The sequence below is a fragment of the Bidens hawaiensis genome, unplaced genomic scaffold (genome assembly GCF_021521415.1).
Source record: "Bidens hawaiensis isolate Kalapana, Puna unplaced genomic scaffold, B.hawaiensis_p1.1 tig00003362_1, whole genome shotgun sequence".
Lineage (NCBI taxonomy): Eukaryota > Viridiplantae > Streptophyta > Magnoliopsida > Asterales > Asteraceae > Bidens > Bidens hawaiensis.
This window is the reverse complement of record NW_027491186.1, coordinates 207,392-225,456: the sequence shown is the minus strand read 5'-3', so window position 1 is coordinate 225,456 and position 18,065 is coordinate 207,392.

Here is an 18,065-nt window from a genome sequence, read left to right as displayed (position 1 = left end):
CATTCGGAAAGATATGTATGAAGACATTCAAAACTCTTAAGGAGTTTCCACGTAAAATCGAGTAGTTTAAGTTAGTATCACATACACTTTTACGCACCATAAAAATTACCATGACATACAATGACTGTTCTAAAGCCTTTTAAGCTTAATAACTTCACTAGTTAAGCACACACAATCAGTATATATATCATTTTCCAAGGTTGGATCAATTTTCTGTTAAACAAGCAACGAACTTCTTACGAAGTATTAGACTTGAAAAGTAATTTCATTTCCCAACAAAAGTTTTGATTTCAATCGCCCCGATCACGTCAAAGTCTTCAGGTAAACGGCAATCCTGAGGATCCAATGGATCAACTGGACCGACCACATACAAGTATGTGTCCTTCTTACTAAGAATGACCGACTAATTTTCAGCGACAGAAAGAAAACACATCATAACTGCCCCGGTCACTTTCAGTCATCTGGTTAATGGCGACCCTCATTTTCTAAGTAGAAACGAGGACCAAAACATATCCGTGGATATGTCGGTCAAACGGAGGTAACCGACTAATTTTAAGCAATAGTGACGTTTTTTTTTTTTTTTTTTTTTTAATAAACACAAAGACATGGTTACTCGGGATTGATCATCCCGTTCAGCTCAATTAGGTTTTGAAATCTGGATTTATCAAACGCTTTTGTAAACAGATCAGCAAAATTTTCCAGCGTATCAACCTTTTCGATCTTGATCAGTTTCTTCTCAGCACAATCCCGTATGAAGTGATGACGAATGTCAATATGCTTAGTTTTACTGTGCTTCACGGGATTGTTAATTACTGAGATGGCGGCAGTGTTATCAATTAAAATAGGAGTGAGTAAGAAATTCAGACCATAGTCGCGCAATTGTTGCTGAATCCACAAAACCTGAGAACAGCAGTTGGATGCTGCAATGTATTCAGCTTCACATGTTGAGATTGCAACTGATGTCTGTTTCTTGCACTGCCAGGAAACTAATCTTCCTCCAAGAAACTGACAGCCTCCTGTTGTCGACTTCCGACTCTGATTGCATCCTCCATAATCAGAATCTGTATATGCCACCAGTTCAACGTCTCCTCCCTTTGGGTACCACAACCCTAGCTTCGGCTTGCCCTTGAGATACCGTAGTATCCTCTTTGCACCTTTCAAATGAGATTCTTTCGGATTTGCCTGAAAACGTGCACAAAGACAAACAGCAAACATTATATCAGGCCTAGAAGCAGTTAAATACATTAATGAACCTATTATCGCCCGATACAGAGTTGGGTCCACATCTGCGTCACCATCTGATTCAGCGCCCAATTTGTGATTGACGCAGATTGGAGTGTCATATGGAGAACTGTCCTCCATCTTGAATCTCTTCAGCACATCATGAACGTACTTCGTTTGATGAATGAACATCCCGTCCTTCTTCTGATCAACCTGCAATCCTAGAAAGAAAGTTAGTTCACCCATAGCACTCATCTCGAATCGTTTCTTCATGACAGCCTCAAAATCCAGACACATGGATACTCTTGATGCAGCAAAAATGATATCATCCACGTAGACTTGAACCAGCAGGAAGTCACATCCTTCTCTCTTCACAAACAACGTACTGTCGATCAATCCCCTTTCAAAACCGTTTTCCAGCAAGTAGTCTGATAACGTTGAATACCAGGCACGAGGTGCCTGATGTAACCCATACAACGCCTTGCTCAACCTGTATACGTGATCAGGAAAGTCTGGGTCAGGAAAACCCGGAGGTTGCTCAACATACACAACCTCATCAACTTTCCCGTTTAGAAACGCGCTCTTCACATCCAACTGAAATACCTTCATCTTTTTAAATGCAGCAAACGCCAAAAACAATCGAATCGCTTCTAACCGGGCGACAGGAGCAAACACCTCATTGTAATCAATACCCTCTTGCTGATTAAACCCTTTAACAACCAGCCTTGCCTTATTTCTTATGATAATCCCCTTATCATCTCTCTTGCACTTGAACACCCATTTTGTGCCTATAGCATGCACATTCCTTGGTTTTTCAACCAAAGTCCAGACTTCCATCTTCTCGAATTGAGCCAACTCTTCTTGCATGGCCTCGACCCACGAGCTGTCCTTAAGAGCCATTTGGTAATTTTTCGGTTCAATCTGGCTAATAAAGCAGGAGTACAAACATTCGTTCATTATACCCGTTTCTTTTATGCTTGTATAAACACAGGTGTGCTCATTCAAGCTACTTCTGGTTTGTACACTTGAGGACACATCACCTATAATATTCTCCAAAGGGTGATCTTTGTGAATTCTCGTGGTCGGAACAGCACCGACATGCAAATTATCTTCCAAATTTGAAGAGATCTCATCAATGGTTGTTTCTGGTTGAGAGTGAAATGGATTGATAAACTCATCTTCAGTTGAGGCAGTAGGGGTACCAATAGTGTTTGATGTGGAAGGTTGAGATTTCTCAATCAGCTGTCGTTGCAATAGATTCTCTTCCTCATCAAATATCATCTTCGTCACAGCTCTTTCGCCTTCTTCAGAAATTTCTAAATCAGGTACGTTAAACGACTTAAAGAGCTTAACATAGTCGAAAAGCTCAGCAGGTCCATTGCTTGGTTTTGGCGATTGGTAACTAGTAATGTCGGTGTTACAAACCACCTCCACCTTGCAAGTCGAAGTATTGAAGACCCGTCTGTTGGGAGTCCCAACTACATAACCGACTAAGATTCTTTCATCGGCTACTTCACCAAATTTCGAATTAGTCTTCAAAATCGAACAAGGAGACCCAAATGGTTCAAGACCACACAAGTTGGGCTTCCTTCCATGCATAAGCTCGTAACAAGTTTTTCCAAGTTTCTTAACGGTTAACACCCTATTCAGAACATAGCAGGCTGTAGCAACTGCTTCAGCCCAGAACATCACAGGAAGCTTCGAGTCTGCCAGCATAGTTCTGGCTCCTTCAATTAACGTTCGGTTCTTCCTTTCAGCCACTCCATTCTGTTGCGGAGTATACGGAGCGCTGTATTGATGTTCAATTCCCTTCTGAAGACAGAAGATTTCCATTTCAAAGTTCTTGAACTCTGTCCCATTGTCACTTCTGATGAATTTAACTGATTTACTCATTACGTTCTCAACTTTTGTAATTAGATTCTTCACCATTTGAGCCGTCTCATCTTTCGTTTTCAGAAAATATACCCACGAATATCGCGAGTAGTCATCAGTGATCACCAAGCAGTAAGAAGTACCACCTAGACTTTTTACATTCACGGGACCGAAGAGATCCATATGAAGTAGTTCTAGAGTACCGGCAATTGAATTGATCTTCTTGGTGAGATGGGATTTCTTGTGTTGTTTTCCCTTCTTGCAGGCTATGCATTTGTCTTCAAAGTTAAAACTTTTTAAGGGAACGCCCATCACAAGCCCATTTTTGACAATGAAGTTCATCTTCCGAAGATGAATATGTCCCATTCTCCTGTGCCACAATTCTGATTCTGATTCGCTTGCTTTTGTCATTAAACAAGATTCTCCGGTGGCCATTTCAGTAGACCTCATGTCCATCACATATGTATTCGTTTCATGTGGAGCTTTCATTACTATCCATTCGTCTGGTATCTGAAAACCAGGCTTCAATACTATCGCTTCATTCTTCGTGAAATGGACAGTGTAATCTTTATCACAAATCTGCGACACACTCAGCAGATTGTGCTTTAATTCCTCCACAAAGTTTACATTCTCAAGTGTCATTCTCCCATTCGACACTGTTCCTCTACCAGTAATCCTTCCTCCGCTCTCACCAGCAAAACTAACTCTTGCTCCCTGAACAGGTTTTAAATCTTGCAACAAGTGTTTGTTGCCCGTCATGTGCCGGGAACAGCCACTATCTACAATCCAGAGATTGTTGGCCGCCCTGTTCAACTGTTCCTGCACAATAAAACAAAGAGTTAGAATTTTGGGACCCAAGACCAATTGGTCTTGGATCGATACGTCCCGTACCCTGGCTTTCTCAAGTTAGCATCAGGATAATTTCTGTAAGTCCTGTTAGGAAATCTCCTTGCAGATTGAGTGTAATGCCTCCCAAACACTTGTGAGTTGAAAGTGTTATATCTTGTGGTTTGGTTGAAAAACTGAGGTTTGTTTTTATGAAAACTTGAATTAGTTACATTTTGGCCCTTTGAAAAGTTTTCATTTTTAGCAGTAACAAAATGACGCTTATCCTCAGTTTTATTTGGCCTCACACCTCTGAATCTCGGCTTCAGAGGGCAATCTGCAACTAGATGTCCTAATTTATTACATCTAAAGCAACACCGACTCTCCTTTTTCTTGTCAAATGTTGGTTTGGATGTAGAGGCAGTGTTACCAGCCGTTCGTCTCACATAAGGTGGGACGTACGGATTGAGTGGAGAACTCTTTTTAGAAATGTTATTTTTATCTCCACCGGTGGGTAACCCTACCTTCTCTTTTGTCTGACCAGATTCAGACAACTTATCCGATTCCGATGAGACTGGACTCGAGACAGAAACTTTCACATTTGAAACAGGCAAACTCGTTTCGCCACAGCTAACACTTGGTTCTATATTTGTAACCTTGATGGGAGTTGTCTGAGTAACCTCGAAATCAACAGATTTCTGAACACTCGGATTATAAGTATAGTTGTGGTTAAAGGGTGGTGGAACTTCGTGATAACCGATTCCTCCCCTCTTTGCAGAGGTACCTTGATCACTCACGAGGTGATCAAGGATGGCCGAGGAATTCCTGAACTGCTCAAGTTTGCGGTTCAGTTCCACCACCTTCACCTGGTGGTCAGCAATCTGTTTATCCCGATCAGCAATCACTTTAGTTTTTTCTTCTAAAACTTCATAACTAAGATCAATTATTTCAATTTTCTCAGCAAGTTTAGTTTTTAAGCTTTGAATGTCTTTTTCACATGCTTTTATTTTAATTTTATAACTGTTTTCTCTTGCTTTCGTAAAATGGTGATCTTCTTTAATAGTTTTAAAATCAGCATCTAAACGGACGTACTGATCAGTCATTGTTGTTAGTTGCTCAGACAAATTTTCACAATTAGTACAAATATTCTTATTACTTACCTCGGAGCGATTGTCCTTGTCATCTGCCATGAAAGTTGTTTCTTCTTCAGTAGCTTTCTCATTTCCATCAACCTTCTCACATTCTTTAACTTCAGCCTCATCCATGTTCGCTTGCTCACCAGATTCATTTGAATACAGGTTCCAGTTGTATTCACCTGCCTCTCTGGTCAACATGGCATTAATCTCTCTATTAACTCCAGAGTGTTGTGTAGGCCGACCTTGTCCACGTTCAACTCTTTCATTTCTGCATTCTTTGGCAAAGTGCCCGTATTGCTGACAATTATAGCACCTTACCTTAGATTTGTCGAATCCAGGCCTACCACCAACAAACTTTCTCCCAGTTTTATTCATAAACCGTTTTACTCGCCTCACAATCATTGCCATTTGCCATTGCAAATCCATCTCCTCCAGATCATCAGCATCGATCTGGTCGTAATCCTCATCCAGAACAGCAGGGTCCACAATCTTCCCCTGGATGTAGTTTTCGTAGGAAGCAATAAATGATGCATAGACTGCAAACTGCTCCTCAGCAGATTTTACACTCATAGGCATCTTGGAATAATTATTGCTTGAGGCATTTGCAGAGAAACCACTTGTGGATGCTTGAGGCTTTGAAGTACTTGATCCTCCAGCAATGAAACAGACATCACCATTCGAGTTTACAGAAACGTTTCCTTCATGAGAAGAGTTAGAACCTGACTCCCCTTTTGAGTAATAAGCAGCTGTTTCAGGCCTCAAACTTGAGCCTGAGTTAACCTTTGCACCATACATACCAGGGTCTTGTATCTGATCTGTTGGTGTTTCTTTTCGAACCATATTAAGCTCATAAGTTCTGAGCTTGTTTACTGCCGTTTCCAGATCATAATTAGGAAAGTCTCTGTCTTCCCTCATAAGAACGGTGTACATTTCCCACTTCGGTGGGAGAGCATCGAGAAGCTTTTCAACGATCTCTTCTTCTCGGTAAGCAATCGAATAATTGCTAAGCTCTGTCATTAGATGATAGTATCTGGTGATAATATCATCCAGTGATTCGTTCTTCAAAAATTTGAAGACGGAGAACTGAGTCTTCAAAAGTTTAATCTTTGATGCACGGATACCCACGTTCCCCTCGAATCTATTTTCAAGAGCATCCCAAAGTTCTCTCGCAGAAGTGTACTTTTGGAACGTATGGAGAACCTCTTGAGGAAGTGCCATTGTTATAGCAGCATGGGCCTTGCTCTCGGCCTCATACATTTTCTTTTCTTCGTCCTCCATTTTGCTATACTTCTTAACCACATCACGACCTTCGTATTGCATAGTTGGAGGGATATATCCATCCTGGATGCACACCCACATTTTTGCATCCTGATATTTAATGTATTGGATGAATCTGTCCTTCCATGCCACGAAGTCAGTTCCTTTCATCAACCTCGGGGCTTTAGTGGCTGACCCCGCTTCTACTTCCATCTTGACTAAATCGGAGATGTTAATTGACGACATCTTTGCGAAAACCCGAAAACCCGAAAATTTAAAAAAAAATCTTCCAAACAGCACAGTAGGCGAAGTTAAGAATAACTTCGCTGAAAGTTAACTTCGCTGGATCTTAAATTCGCTTGACTGGGCGAAGTTAAAAATAACTTCGCTTAGAAAGAGCGAACTTAGGAGATAAGCGAACTTGGGAGGTAAGCGAAGTTGAGGATAACTTCGCTGAAGCGAACTTATGAGGGTAGGCGAAGTTGTGGTTAACTTCGCTTAATCCTTATATCTTCGCCGAAACCCTACTTCCGGTGACGGCAACTTCGCCTGAAGAGATAACTTCGCCCGATGAACAAGGAAACTGTTCAGATCTGATTTCGTCAATCTAGCAGTTTCCGATCGATGTAATGGCTTGAAAATGACTGTCAAACACGAGTAAAACACAATCCCAACAAAAACACGTCCCGCGAATAGGTCAAACGAGACGTTTTCTACACCCGCGTGAAATCCCGAACCTCACAATCGAGCCGATGGCTCTGATACCAATTGTAGGTTCCTGGACGGATCGTACACGGGATGTCGCTATCTGCGCAGGTGCGGAATCCCTGCGTAGTTAGATACGAGTGCAGAATATGTATAAACCAAACACACGAGCAATGAACGAACACGTTATATTGATAACCGAACACGTGACTCGAGGTCACTATTACAGACACTGACACGTAACACTCGAAGTGAACAGCTGAAACGAAACCCTAAAAACCAACTCTCGAAACTGTTTCAGCGAACAGTTTATAAACACGACAACTTCGCCATAGGCGAAGTTGTCAATAACTTCGCTGGTTCAACAAGTTCGCCTGAGCGAACTTGTTGACAACTTCGCACGTACAAAAACATAAACATAATCATAAACATAATTACATTACAGACTCGATTACAAATGCTAGACTATGAACTACTGACACACATGTACTAACAGGATGTAGTGTTGGAGGAAAAATAAGAGTTTTTGGTGTTTGAAAGTGAATGAGTGAAAATCTGATGTGAGAACCGATGTGGCGTGTTCAGTTTGTTTTTTCTCATCCACCATTGTGGATGCTCTTACAAGCTCTTTCAAAATGTATTAAAAAAATTATAGGGTGTTATTGGAACTTTTAAAATATACAAAACTATAATTTTCTCTTTCATCCAATCACAATACCCTAAACCACTTTTTATAAAAACCCCACTCACTAAATTTGATGGACGAATTATGAATGCTCTTACAACCACACTCTACAATATAGAGGCCAGCCTCACATAATATAAAGAAGGTGTTGGGAATGCTCTAAAATAGCGCGTTTTTTTTCCGAAATTATAGTTACCTTAATGGGTTTTATCTTGGACTATGCGTAGGAGTGAGCAATTCGGGGTTCCGAACCGCTACAACCGTGGAACCGGAACCGAACCGCAAGATCCAAACCGTATTATTGTATTATGGGTCCGGTTCCTGTTCTTAAATTTAGTTGAAAATGGTTCCCGGTTCAGTTCCGGTTAGAACCGGCGGTTCCAGTTATAGAACCGCTAGAACCGGGTTAGGTTTAAACTTTGAATTATATTTAAAATCCTCTATATTTAGTAGGCATTCCAACTTCCATGTACTAGCGACCATCCACGTTCTCACTTTCTCGGTTATATACAATCCCTTAATGATAATCATATTCCATTGCCCTAAATTTGTTTAAAGATATAGTTGTTTTTTATAATATTTTGAGTCATTCTAATCTACTCTGAATCCCTTCCATTAAAATATAATATGTTGATATGATAATGTATTATTTTCCGAATTGTAGCTTTGTTTCTTACACATTCTAATAGTTTATTGATGTGCTTAAAACAGTCAATTAAATTTTAACTAAATTAACAAGTAATAAAAACTAGACTTAAAACTCAACTACACAAAACACCGGCAAGTGAACCGGTCAATTGTACTAAAGCTAAGTAAATCCGGAATATCGAATCCACAGGACTCTATAAATTACGTTAATTAACTAATTAGACTCGACTTACGACACGACTATTTATTGTTAATGTTTAAAGGGGGATTTTTAAACTAATATTAAACTAAGATTAAACTAAGAAAGTAAATAAACAAGTTAACGAGAAACAAGCAACTAAACACAAGATCGAAACCAATCAGAGAAGGAATCTACCTAGGTAAGAATCCCATGCATCAACAATCATCAATCAATGGACAAATAACATGATTATGGAAACTGATTTCTAAACGTGTTCATCTAACAAACCCTAAGGACCTTTGACTGAATCAAATGAAATCCCAAAGAACAATTACTAGATTATTAAGCAATCAGTTGAATTGATTTCCGCAAAGTCATCAATTAGGGTTAATTAATTGTATCTAAAGCAAGCAATCTTACGAAACACTAAACCCTAGATAACTTGATAAAATAACATGACATCATGAACATGGATCAACACAATAAGCAAGAATATTGTCACGACTATCCTAGCATGCAATTGACCAAGACACATGAACAACTCCTCACCTTACAGCTATTGGAATTTAGCAAAACATTTAAAACCTTAACCAACTATCAACAAGCTTCTATGATCTAATGGGCCCATTTAATCACAATAATCAAAACACCAGGTAATGATTTAAACATAAATCCTCACCTTACAGCTATTGGAATTTAGCAAAACATTTAAAACCTTAACCAACTATCAACAAGCTTCTATGATCTAATGGGCCCATTTAATCACAATAATCAAAACACCAAGTAATGATTTAAACATAAACCCTAAATCTAAAGAACACAATCAAAAGATAAAAGATCTATGTGAAGCTATAATTAACAATCAATCAAGATAATAAACATTCATATGCATGAAAGCAAAATCAAGTCTTTTACTATTAAATCAACGAAACCATAATCAAAACATTATCCAAAGCAAGAATCAAGTCTCAAACATGTTCATTAAACCTAGGTAGACATGAAGTCTAGCCTAGCATAGTTATTAAAAACAATCCTAAACAAGTCTTAAAAACAAAGAGGAAAGACATCAAGAATAATGAACAAGGAACGAAAGTTAGAGCGATAAAACCCTTAGCGATTGATCCTAGAACACCCGGATGAAAACTATCTCGATCCTCCTTGGTTCCTAGCTTCAAATCACCTTCAAACCCTTGATTTATCTCTCAAAAACGGCTGCCCAAAAGCTTCGATTCGGCTAGGTTTGCAAAAAGATGTTTATATAACGAAAATCGGGCTTGGACTTGCAATTTTTGCCTGACCAGAAGGCCTAGGCGCCCGACCTAGGCATCCTGGGCATTTGCCTAGGCACGGTGCGGCGCCCTTTTTTGGGGAATTTTCGTTTTTTCTTTTATTTATTATTTAACCTGTTAGGTCCCTTTCATGAACTCCAAGTAACGTTTAGAACCTTCTAGACCTTCTTTTCTTTTGACCACCATGCCACCATTTACATGAAAACAAATCAAAACTCTAAGTGTACTAATCATGTAGCCAATGATGAACAAAACGAACTTAAAACTTTGCATGAAAAGATAGAAAGAATTAAGTTTAACATGCAAGACACCAAAAGAGTTAAAACACGATAAATATATAATAAACTTGACTCGAAAACTTAAATTAATAAAAGATAAACAAAACTCGAACTAAAACGAACTCAAAACATTAAAGAAACACAACTTTACATGGGATTCGAGATGTATAAATAGATGTATATCAAATATCCCCACACTTACTCTTTTTTCGTCCCTGAAAAAGTCTTATGCAGTTGGATCAGAATCGGAAAATATAGTCTAACAAACAAATAGGTTAAATTTTAAAGCTTAGAAAAACGCAAAAACCGCGATCACCGATATTGTTGTCCACTTAAACCCATGCCTTAATCTTTACAGGGACAAATAAGATCCGACAATTTTTTACTCAGTGGTTTACACAATTAAGACCCGTTTATTTTCAGCTTTTACCGGACCATACCACTCCAACTTGACTTAAACCTCAAAATTAGCAGATTTAAAACTTTTGTTGCTCTATTTTTTCATGAATAGCTAAGATGATCAAGGGTATTGTTTATCCACCTAAGCTTAAGCATCAAAGTCTACCAAGCAGCCATTAGATACGATTAAGGTTCAATTATTTTATAGCTAGTGTTCCCAACAGCATGACATACCCCGTTATCAAGCAACACCCCGAAGCCTTCACCATAGGTGAGCATGCAAAATTTCATCTGTAGGGCTTACATGTAGCGTGTCCCTTGTGGTCTGTTTCTTAATGGTAATGAGACGCGAGTAAGGGGACCCCACATGGCTAACAGCGTGGATGATCAAGTCTGTAGTGAATTTTGTACTTTTGTACTCTTGTGATCATGTTTATAGACTTATAAGGGTTTGCTCTTTTTGGCTTAATTTTAAATATCCACAACCCCATTTGGAATTGTGATTACCCAGATGAATAGTCGGCATACAGACCCATGGTCTCCTGACCCGAAGCATCCCATCAATACAAGATTTAAGGTTATAAAACCATGCACCGATGAGGTGTAAAACACTAAACTAGCAGTTTTAAGTTTATATCACAGGTTACACGGCATACTCTAACGTTAAACATACCCAAGCATCATATGATAACGTATTCAGATTTTTAAAATTTATGATATTTTCACTTTTTCATACCAAAATTTGAGGCTTAAGTATGGCCCGATCTTTCATTTCTTATCTTCCACGGACAAAACGCTTTACCCACAAGGGATTTCCGTTTTAACCATTTTATCAAATTGACCTTTCATTTTCAAGGCTGAGCCTACCGACACATCCCAAGTTAAGTGCGTTTTCTTTTATTTATCTCATATTATTAGTAGTTTGAAAAACCAATTTCCGATAAATATCATCATCTCCAACTTTAACGCAAAAAAACTATATTCAAGGGACATTTTTAAAGCATTTTTCAATTTTTTTTTATTTTTTTTATTTTTTTAAAGCAAAATCGATTTAAACTACGACTCAAATATCCTATCCCCACACTTAAATTTTGCATTATCCTCAATGCAAGGATAAGGACGACTCAACATATAGATTAAAATTAAGTCGGACTACAAAAACTAAAACTCTAAATAAAAACAAAATAAAAACTTAATATGCTAGATAATGGAAAAGACTTAGCTGTTAATATGCGTATGAAACATGATGCTAGAGTCTTCTTCCATGAATGCCCTCCAACTACGAACGTGCTTAGCAAATGGTAACTCCTTTTCTCACGAACGTAAGTGGCAAAACAAAACAAACATATCTAATAATTTATCTTATCGAAATGATAGATATTAAGCAATCAAAGTATTTTACCAACCCAACAAATAAAACATGAATATTTAGCAGCAAATAATAATAAAACATAAAGTATACTGCTCGGCTGCTCCATCCCCACACTTGTCTTTTTCAATAAATTCTTTCTTGGGGATCGCCTCTCTAGCTCATTCAATCTTCAAACTCGCAGAACTTAAAAACACAAAACAAAGTCGAACTACAAAAACTACGTCAGCGACGCAATGACTCGTACAAGACTCGGACAACTAGACTTTAGAACATGACTCGAAAAACCAAACTAAACACAAGGAATCACACCCGAATGATAAAACAGGGAATTGGTAAAAAATTGTGAAATAATGGAAAAATAAAAAAAATTGCGGATTTGGCTGGCAGAGGGCGCCGCGCCGCGCGGAGGGCAACCCTCTTGCGGTCGCGGGCCGCCTAGGCAGAGCTGGAATTTTATTTTGTTTGTTGTTGCTCCGCGCGCACCAAGGCAGAAAAAGACCCCCGTCGCGTGCGCGACGGGGTGTTTTAACAGAAAGTTTTTAAATTTTTGGACCTCATTTTGCCTTAGAAAAAAAATTTAGAAAATTACCAACTCTTTCCTATGCTCATTTTATGTTATTTCAACGTGTAAAACTTACCTGGCACCTCTTGAATTCTCGTAAATTCCTCCCTCCATGATGGTGATGATTCCTTGGAACGAACCGACGACGCAACGAAACAAAGAAAAATAGAAATTAAAGTAAAGGAAAAATCTACAAACTCTACACTTGAGTTTTCACTCAAGAACCCATGCTATGCGAATCACGTGGCGGACCGAATGGAGCTTCCTCCACCTCGGTAAAACTCCAATGCCCTCAAAGATACCGAATCACGATCCGACCATTCATCAACCTTGATCTTCTTCTTTCTAACTCCACGAACCCTTTCAATATTTCAGTTTCTACCACCAATTTCTCTAACACGCTTTACCATTACCCGAGAACTCGAAACCTTTCGCTCCTTCCCCACACTTAAACTCACCGAACGGGACTCGTCAAGACTTGGAACCATGCCCGAAATAGATGATTCTATCAAGTAAACTGGGTGACATGAATCAATGAGACCGTCTTGACCACTCGGATGTCTCATGGACTTCGCCAAATAAGTGGCACTATCATCACCGGCTCTAAGAGTGATCTTACCTTCAAACACATCGATGACCGCCCTAGCAGTGCGTAAGAATGGATGACCCAAAATAATAGGAACTCTCTCGTCGGCCTCCATATCTAAAACAACAAAATCAGCGGGAAAAACTAAATTATCTACCTTCATGAGCAAATTCTCCACGACACCCCTCGGATACTTAACGGAACGATCGGCTAAAGACAACGTCATACGAGTAGGGGTGAGCTCTCCTAGGTCTAGCTTTTCATACAAAGAATATGGCATGAGGTTTATGCTAGCTCCGAGATCAGCCAATGCTTGACATGTCGTGTCACTTCCGAAAAGGCATGGAATGGTAAAAACACCGGGGTCAGGTAATTTCTCCGGTACTTTATTAAGAACCACCGCAGAACACTCTCCATTTAGCGGTACAGTCGACAGCTCCTCCAACTTATCCTTTCTTTTAAGAAGGTATTTCAAAAATTTGGCGTATTTAGGCATATGTTGAAGAACTTCAATGAACGGGAGGTTGACATTCAATTGGCTAAATATATTAAGAAAATGCCCGTAATTTTTCATATATTGTTGATTCTTCAGACGAGTGGGATACGGAACATAGGCAGGGTTAATGATGTGTGTTGTTGGCCGGACTCCAACAGGCTTCTTCTTAACTAGTGGCTCTATAATTGGTGTTATACTTTGAGACTTACCCGGAGCCTCCATCTCTATCTCCTCATCCACCAACTCGTCATCCCCATCTTTCTCAACTTCTATACTAACTCTCTCCGGACCGAAAACCCTACCACTACGAGTGGAGATGGCCTTCAATTGAGCAGCCAGATTAGTTTGAGGAATACCCGAAAACTAACCTGGGGGCCTTTCTTCTATACGAAGAGCAATATCACCAACAGTTCTTTGAATATCGAGAATAGAAGATTGTTGATTTTTGAAGAGCAAATCGTGATCGGCTAACCTTTTCTGTGTAACTTGATCTCTCTCCAAGATTAGCTTCATCATCTCTTCTAAACGCCCAAGTCCACCGTTCAATTCCTGCATATTATTTTGAATATTAGTACCATCGGTGTTATTATTATTAAAATACTAACCTTGTCCTTGATTATAAGATTTTTGAAATCTGGATGGTGCACCCGACGGACGCCAGTTAGCATTATTCTGATTCAGGTTCTTGTAAGTGTTCCAATTCTGACTGTTGTTATAATTGTTGGGAAACCTATTCTGACCAGCAACAAAGTCGACCTGTTGATTCATCACCGGGCACTCCAACGTAAAGTTAAGTGCGTTTTCTTTTATTTATCTCATATTATTAGTAGTTTGAAAAACCAATTTCCGATAAATATCATCATCTCCAACTTTAACGCAAAAAAACTATATTCAAGGGACATTTTTAAAGCATTTTTCAATTTTTTTTTATTTTTTTTATTTTTTTAAAGCAAAATCGATTTAAACTACGACTCAAATATCCTATCCCCACACTTAAATTTTGCATTATCCTCAATGCAAGGATAAGGACGACTCAACATATAGATTAAAATTAAGTCGGACTACAAAAACTAAAACTCTAAATAAAAACAAAATAAAAACTTAATATGCTAGATAATGGAAAAGACTTAGCTGTTAATATGCGTATGAAACATGATGCTAGAGTCTTCTTCCATGAATGCCCTCCAACTACGAACGTGCTTAGCAAATGGTAACTCCTTTTCTCACGAACGTAAGTGGCAAAACAAAACAAACATATCTAATAATTTATCTTATCGAAATGATAGATATTAAGCAATCAAAGTATTTTACCAACCCAACAAATAAAACATGAATATTTAGCAGCAAATAATAATAAAACATAAAGTATACTGCTCGGCTGCTCCATCCCCACACTTGTCTTTTTCAATAAATTCTTTCTTGGGGATCGCCTCTCTAGCTCATTCAATCTTCAAACTCGCAGAACTTAAAAACACAAAACAAAGTCGAACTACAAAAACTACGTCAGCGACGCAATGACTCGTACAAGACTCGGACAACTAGACTTTAGAACATGACTCGAAAAACCAAACTAAACACAAGGAATCACACCCGAATGATAAAACAGGGAATTGGTAAAAAATTGTGAAATAATGGAAAAATAAAAAAAATTGCGGATTTGGCTGGCAGAGGGCGCCGCGCCGCGCGGAGGGCAACCCTCTTGCGGTCGCGGGCCGCCTAGGCAGAGCTGGAATTTTATTTTGTTTGTTGTTGCTCCGCGCGCACCAAGGCAGAAAAAGACCCCCGTCGCGTGCGCGACGGGGTGTTTTAACAGAAAGTTTTTAAATTTTTGGACCTCATTTTGCCTTAGAAAAAAAATTTAGAAAATTACCAACTCTTTCCTATGCTCATTTTATGTTATTTCAACGTGTAAAACTTACCTGGCACCTCTTGAATTCTCGTAAATTCCTCCCTCCATGATGGTGATGATTCCTTGGAACGAACCGACGACGCAACGAAACAAAGAAAAATAGAAATTAAAGTAAAGGAAAAATCTACAAACTCTACACTTGAGTTTTCACTCAAGAACCCATGCTATGCGAATCACGTGGCGGACCGAATGGAGCTTCCTCCACCTCGGTAAAACTCCAATGCCCTCAAAGATACCGAATCACGATCCGACCATTCATCAACCTTGATCTTCTTCTTTCTAACTCCACGAACCCTTTCAATATTTCAGTTTCTACCACCAATTTCTCTAACACGCTTTACCATTACCCGAGAACTCGAAACCTTTCGCTCCTTCCCCACACTTAAACTCACCGAACGGGACTCGTCAAGACTTGGAACCATGCCCGAAATAGATGATTCTATCAAGTAAACTGGGTGACATGAATCAATGAGACCGTCTTGACTACTCGGATGTCTCATGGACTTCGCCAAATAAGTGGCACTATCATCACCGGCTCTAAGAGTGATCTTACCTTCAAACACATCGATGACCGCCCTAGCAGTGCGTAAGAATGGATGACCCAAAATAATAGGAACTCTCTCGTCGGCCTCCATATCTAAAACAACAAAATCAGCGGGAAAAACTAAATTATCTACCTTCATGAGCAAATTCTCCACGACACCCCTCGGATACTTAACGGAACGATCGGCTAAAGACAACGTCATACGAGTAGGGGTGAGCTCTCCTAGGTCTAGCTTTTCATACAAAGAATATGGCATGAGGTTTATGCTAGCTCCGAGATCAGCCAATGCTTGACATGTCGTGTCACTTCCGAAAAGGCATGGAATGGTAAAAACACCGGGGTCAGGTAATTTCTCCGGTACTTTATTAAGAACCACCGCAGAACACTCTCCATTTAGCGGTACAGTCGACAGCTCCTCCAACTTATCCTTTCTTTTAAGAAGGTATTTCAAAAATTTGGCGTATTTAGGCATATGTTGAAGAACTTCAATGAACGGGAGGTTGACATTCAATTGGCTAAATATATTAAGAAAATGCCCGTAATCTTTCATATATTGTTGATTCTTCAGACGAGTGGGATACGGAACATAGGCAGGGTTAATGATGTGTGTTGTTGGCCGGACTCCAACAGGCTTCTTCTTAACTAGTGGCTCTATAATTGGTGTTATACTTTGAGACTTACCCGGAGCCTCCATCTCTATCTCCTCATCCACCAACTCGTCATCCCCATCTTTCTCAACTTCTATACTAACTCTCTCCGGACCGAAAACCCTACCACTACGAGTGGAGATGGCCTTCAATTGAGCAGCCAGATTAGTTTGAGGAATACCCGAAAACTAACCTGGGGGCCTTTCTTCTATACGAAGAGCAATATCACCAACAGTTCTTTGAATATCGAGAATAGAAGATTGTTGATTTTTGAAGAGCAAATCGTGATCGGCTAACCTTTTCTGTGTAACTTGATCTCTCTCCAAGATTAGCTTCATCATCTCTTCTAAACGCCCAAGTCCACCGTTCAATTCCTGCATATTATTTTGAATATTAGTACCATCGGTGTTATTATTATTAAAATACTAACCTTGTCCTTGATTATAAGATTTTTGAAATCTGGATGGTGCACCCGACGGACGCCAGTTAGCATTATTCTGATTCAGGTTCTTGTAAGTGTTCCAATTCTGACTGTTGTTATAATTGTTGGGAAACCTATTCTGACCAGCAACAAAGTCGACCTGTTGATTCATCACCGGGCACTCCAATGTACCATGTCCACCTCTACAAAACTCACACCTGTCCACCTTGGCCTTCAGCTCCTTAACCTCTCGGGTTAGTGATTCCAAAGAAACAACCACACTAGTATCCAGATTAACCTGGTGTACACCTCGAGCGGATGAGGGTGTACTGCTAACGGGAGTGGAATTCCCGCGATGTGGCTCTTTGGCAAGGTCCGATTGAGCGAAGCTTTCAAACAACTCGTTACATTCGGTGACATTCTTCTTTGCCAGTAAACTTCCTCCCGCAGCCGTGTCGAACCGAACTTGGGTTTCGTAGTTCAACCCATTGTAAAATTTCTCCACAAGAGCCCATGGTGTGAGACCATTCTGTGAGCAACGAGCTAGCATGTTTTGAAAATGCTCCCAAGCATGACAATATTGCTCCCCTGGATCCATGTGAAACGAGTGAATCTGATCGCGAAGAATAGCCGCTTTAGCCGGTGGGAAGTATCTCTTGATAAATAAAGAACGTAGTGCTTCCCAAGTGGCGAACATGCCAGGTGGCTGCGTGTCAAGCCAAATAGATGCTTTACCTGTAAGTGAAAAAGGAAAAATATGTAAGAAAATTGCATCTTCAGTAGCACCTTGCAATTTAAAAGTTTTCAAAACGCGGTAAAGTCGGTTAATATAAGCTGGCGCATCCTCGTCATCGTTTCCATGAAACTGATTAGTTTGAACGATGTTGTTCATGACGTATGACGGAATCTGCCATGAGTTGGGGTTGTCGATCGCGGGGACAACGATGCATGACTGGTTTCCGGTTAAGCCATCGAAGGCTTGAGCAGCAATTGTTCTGTCGTCGGCCATTTGAACGTCTGGCTGACTTCTCG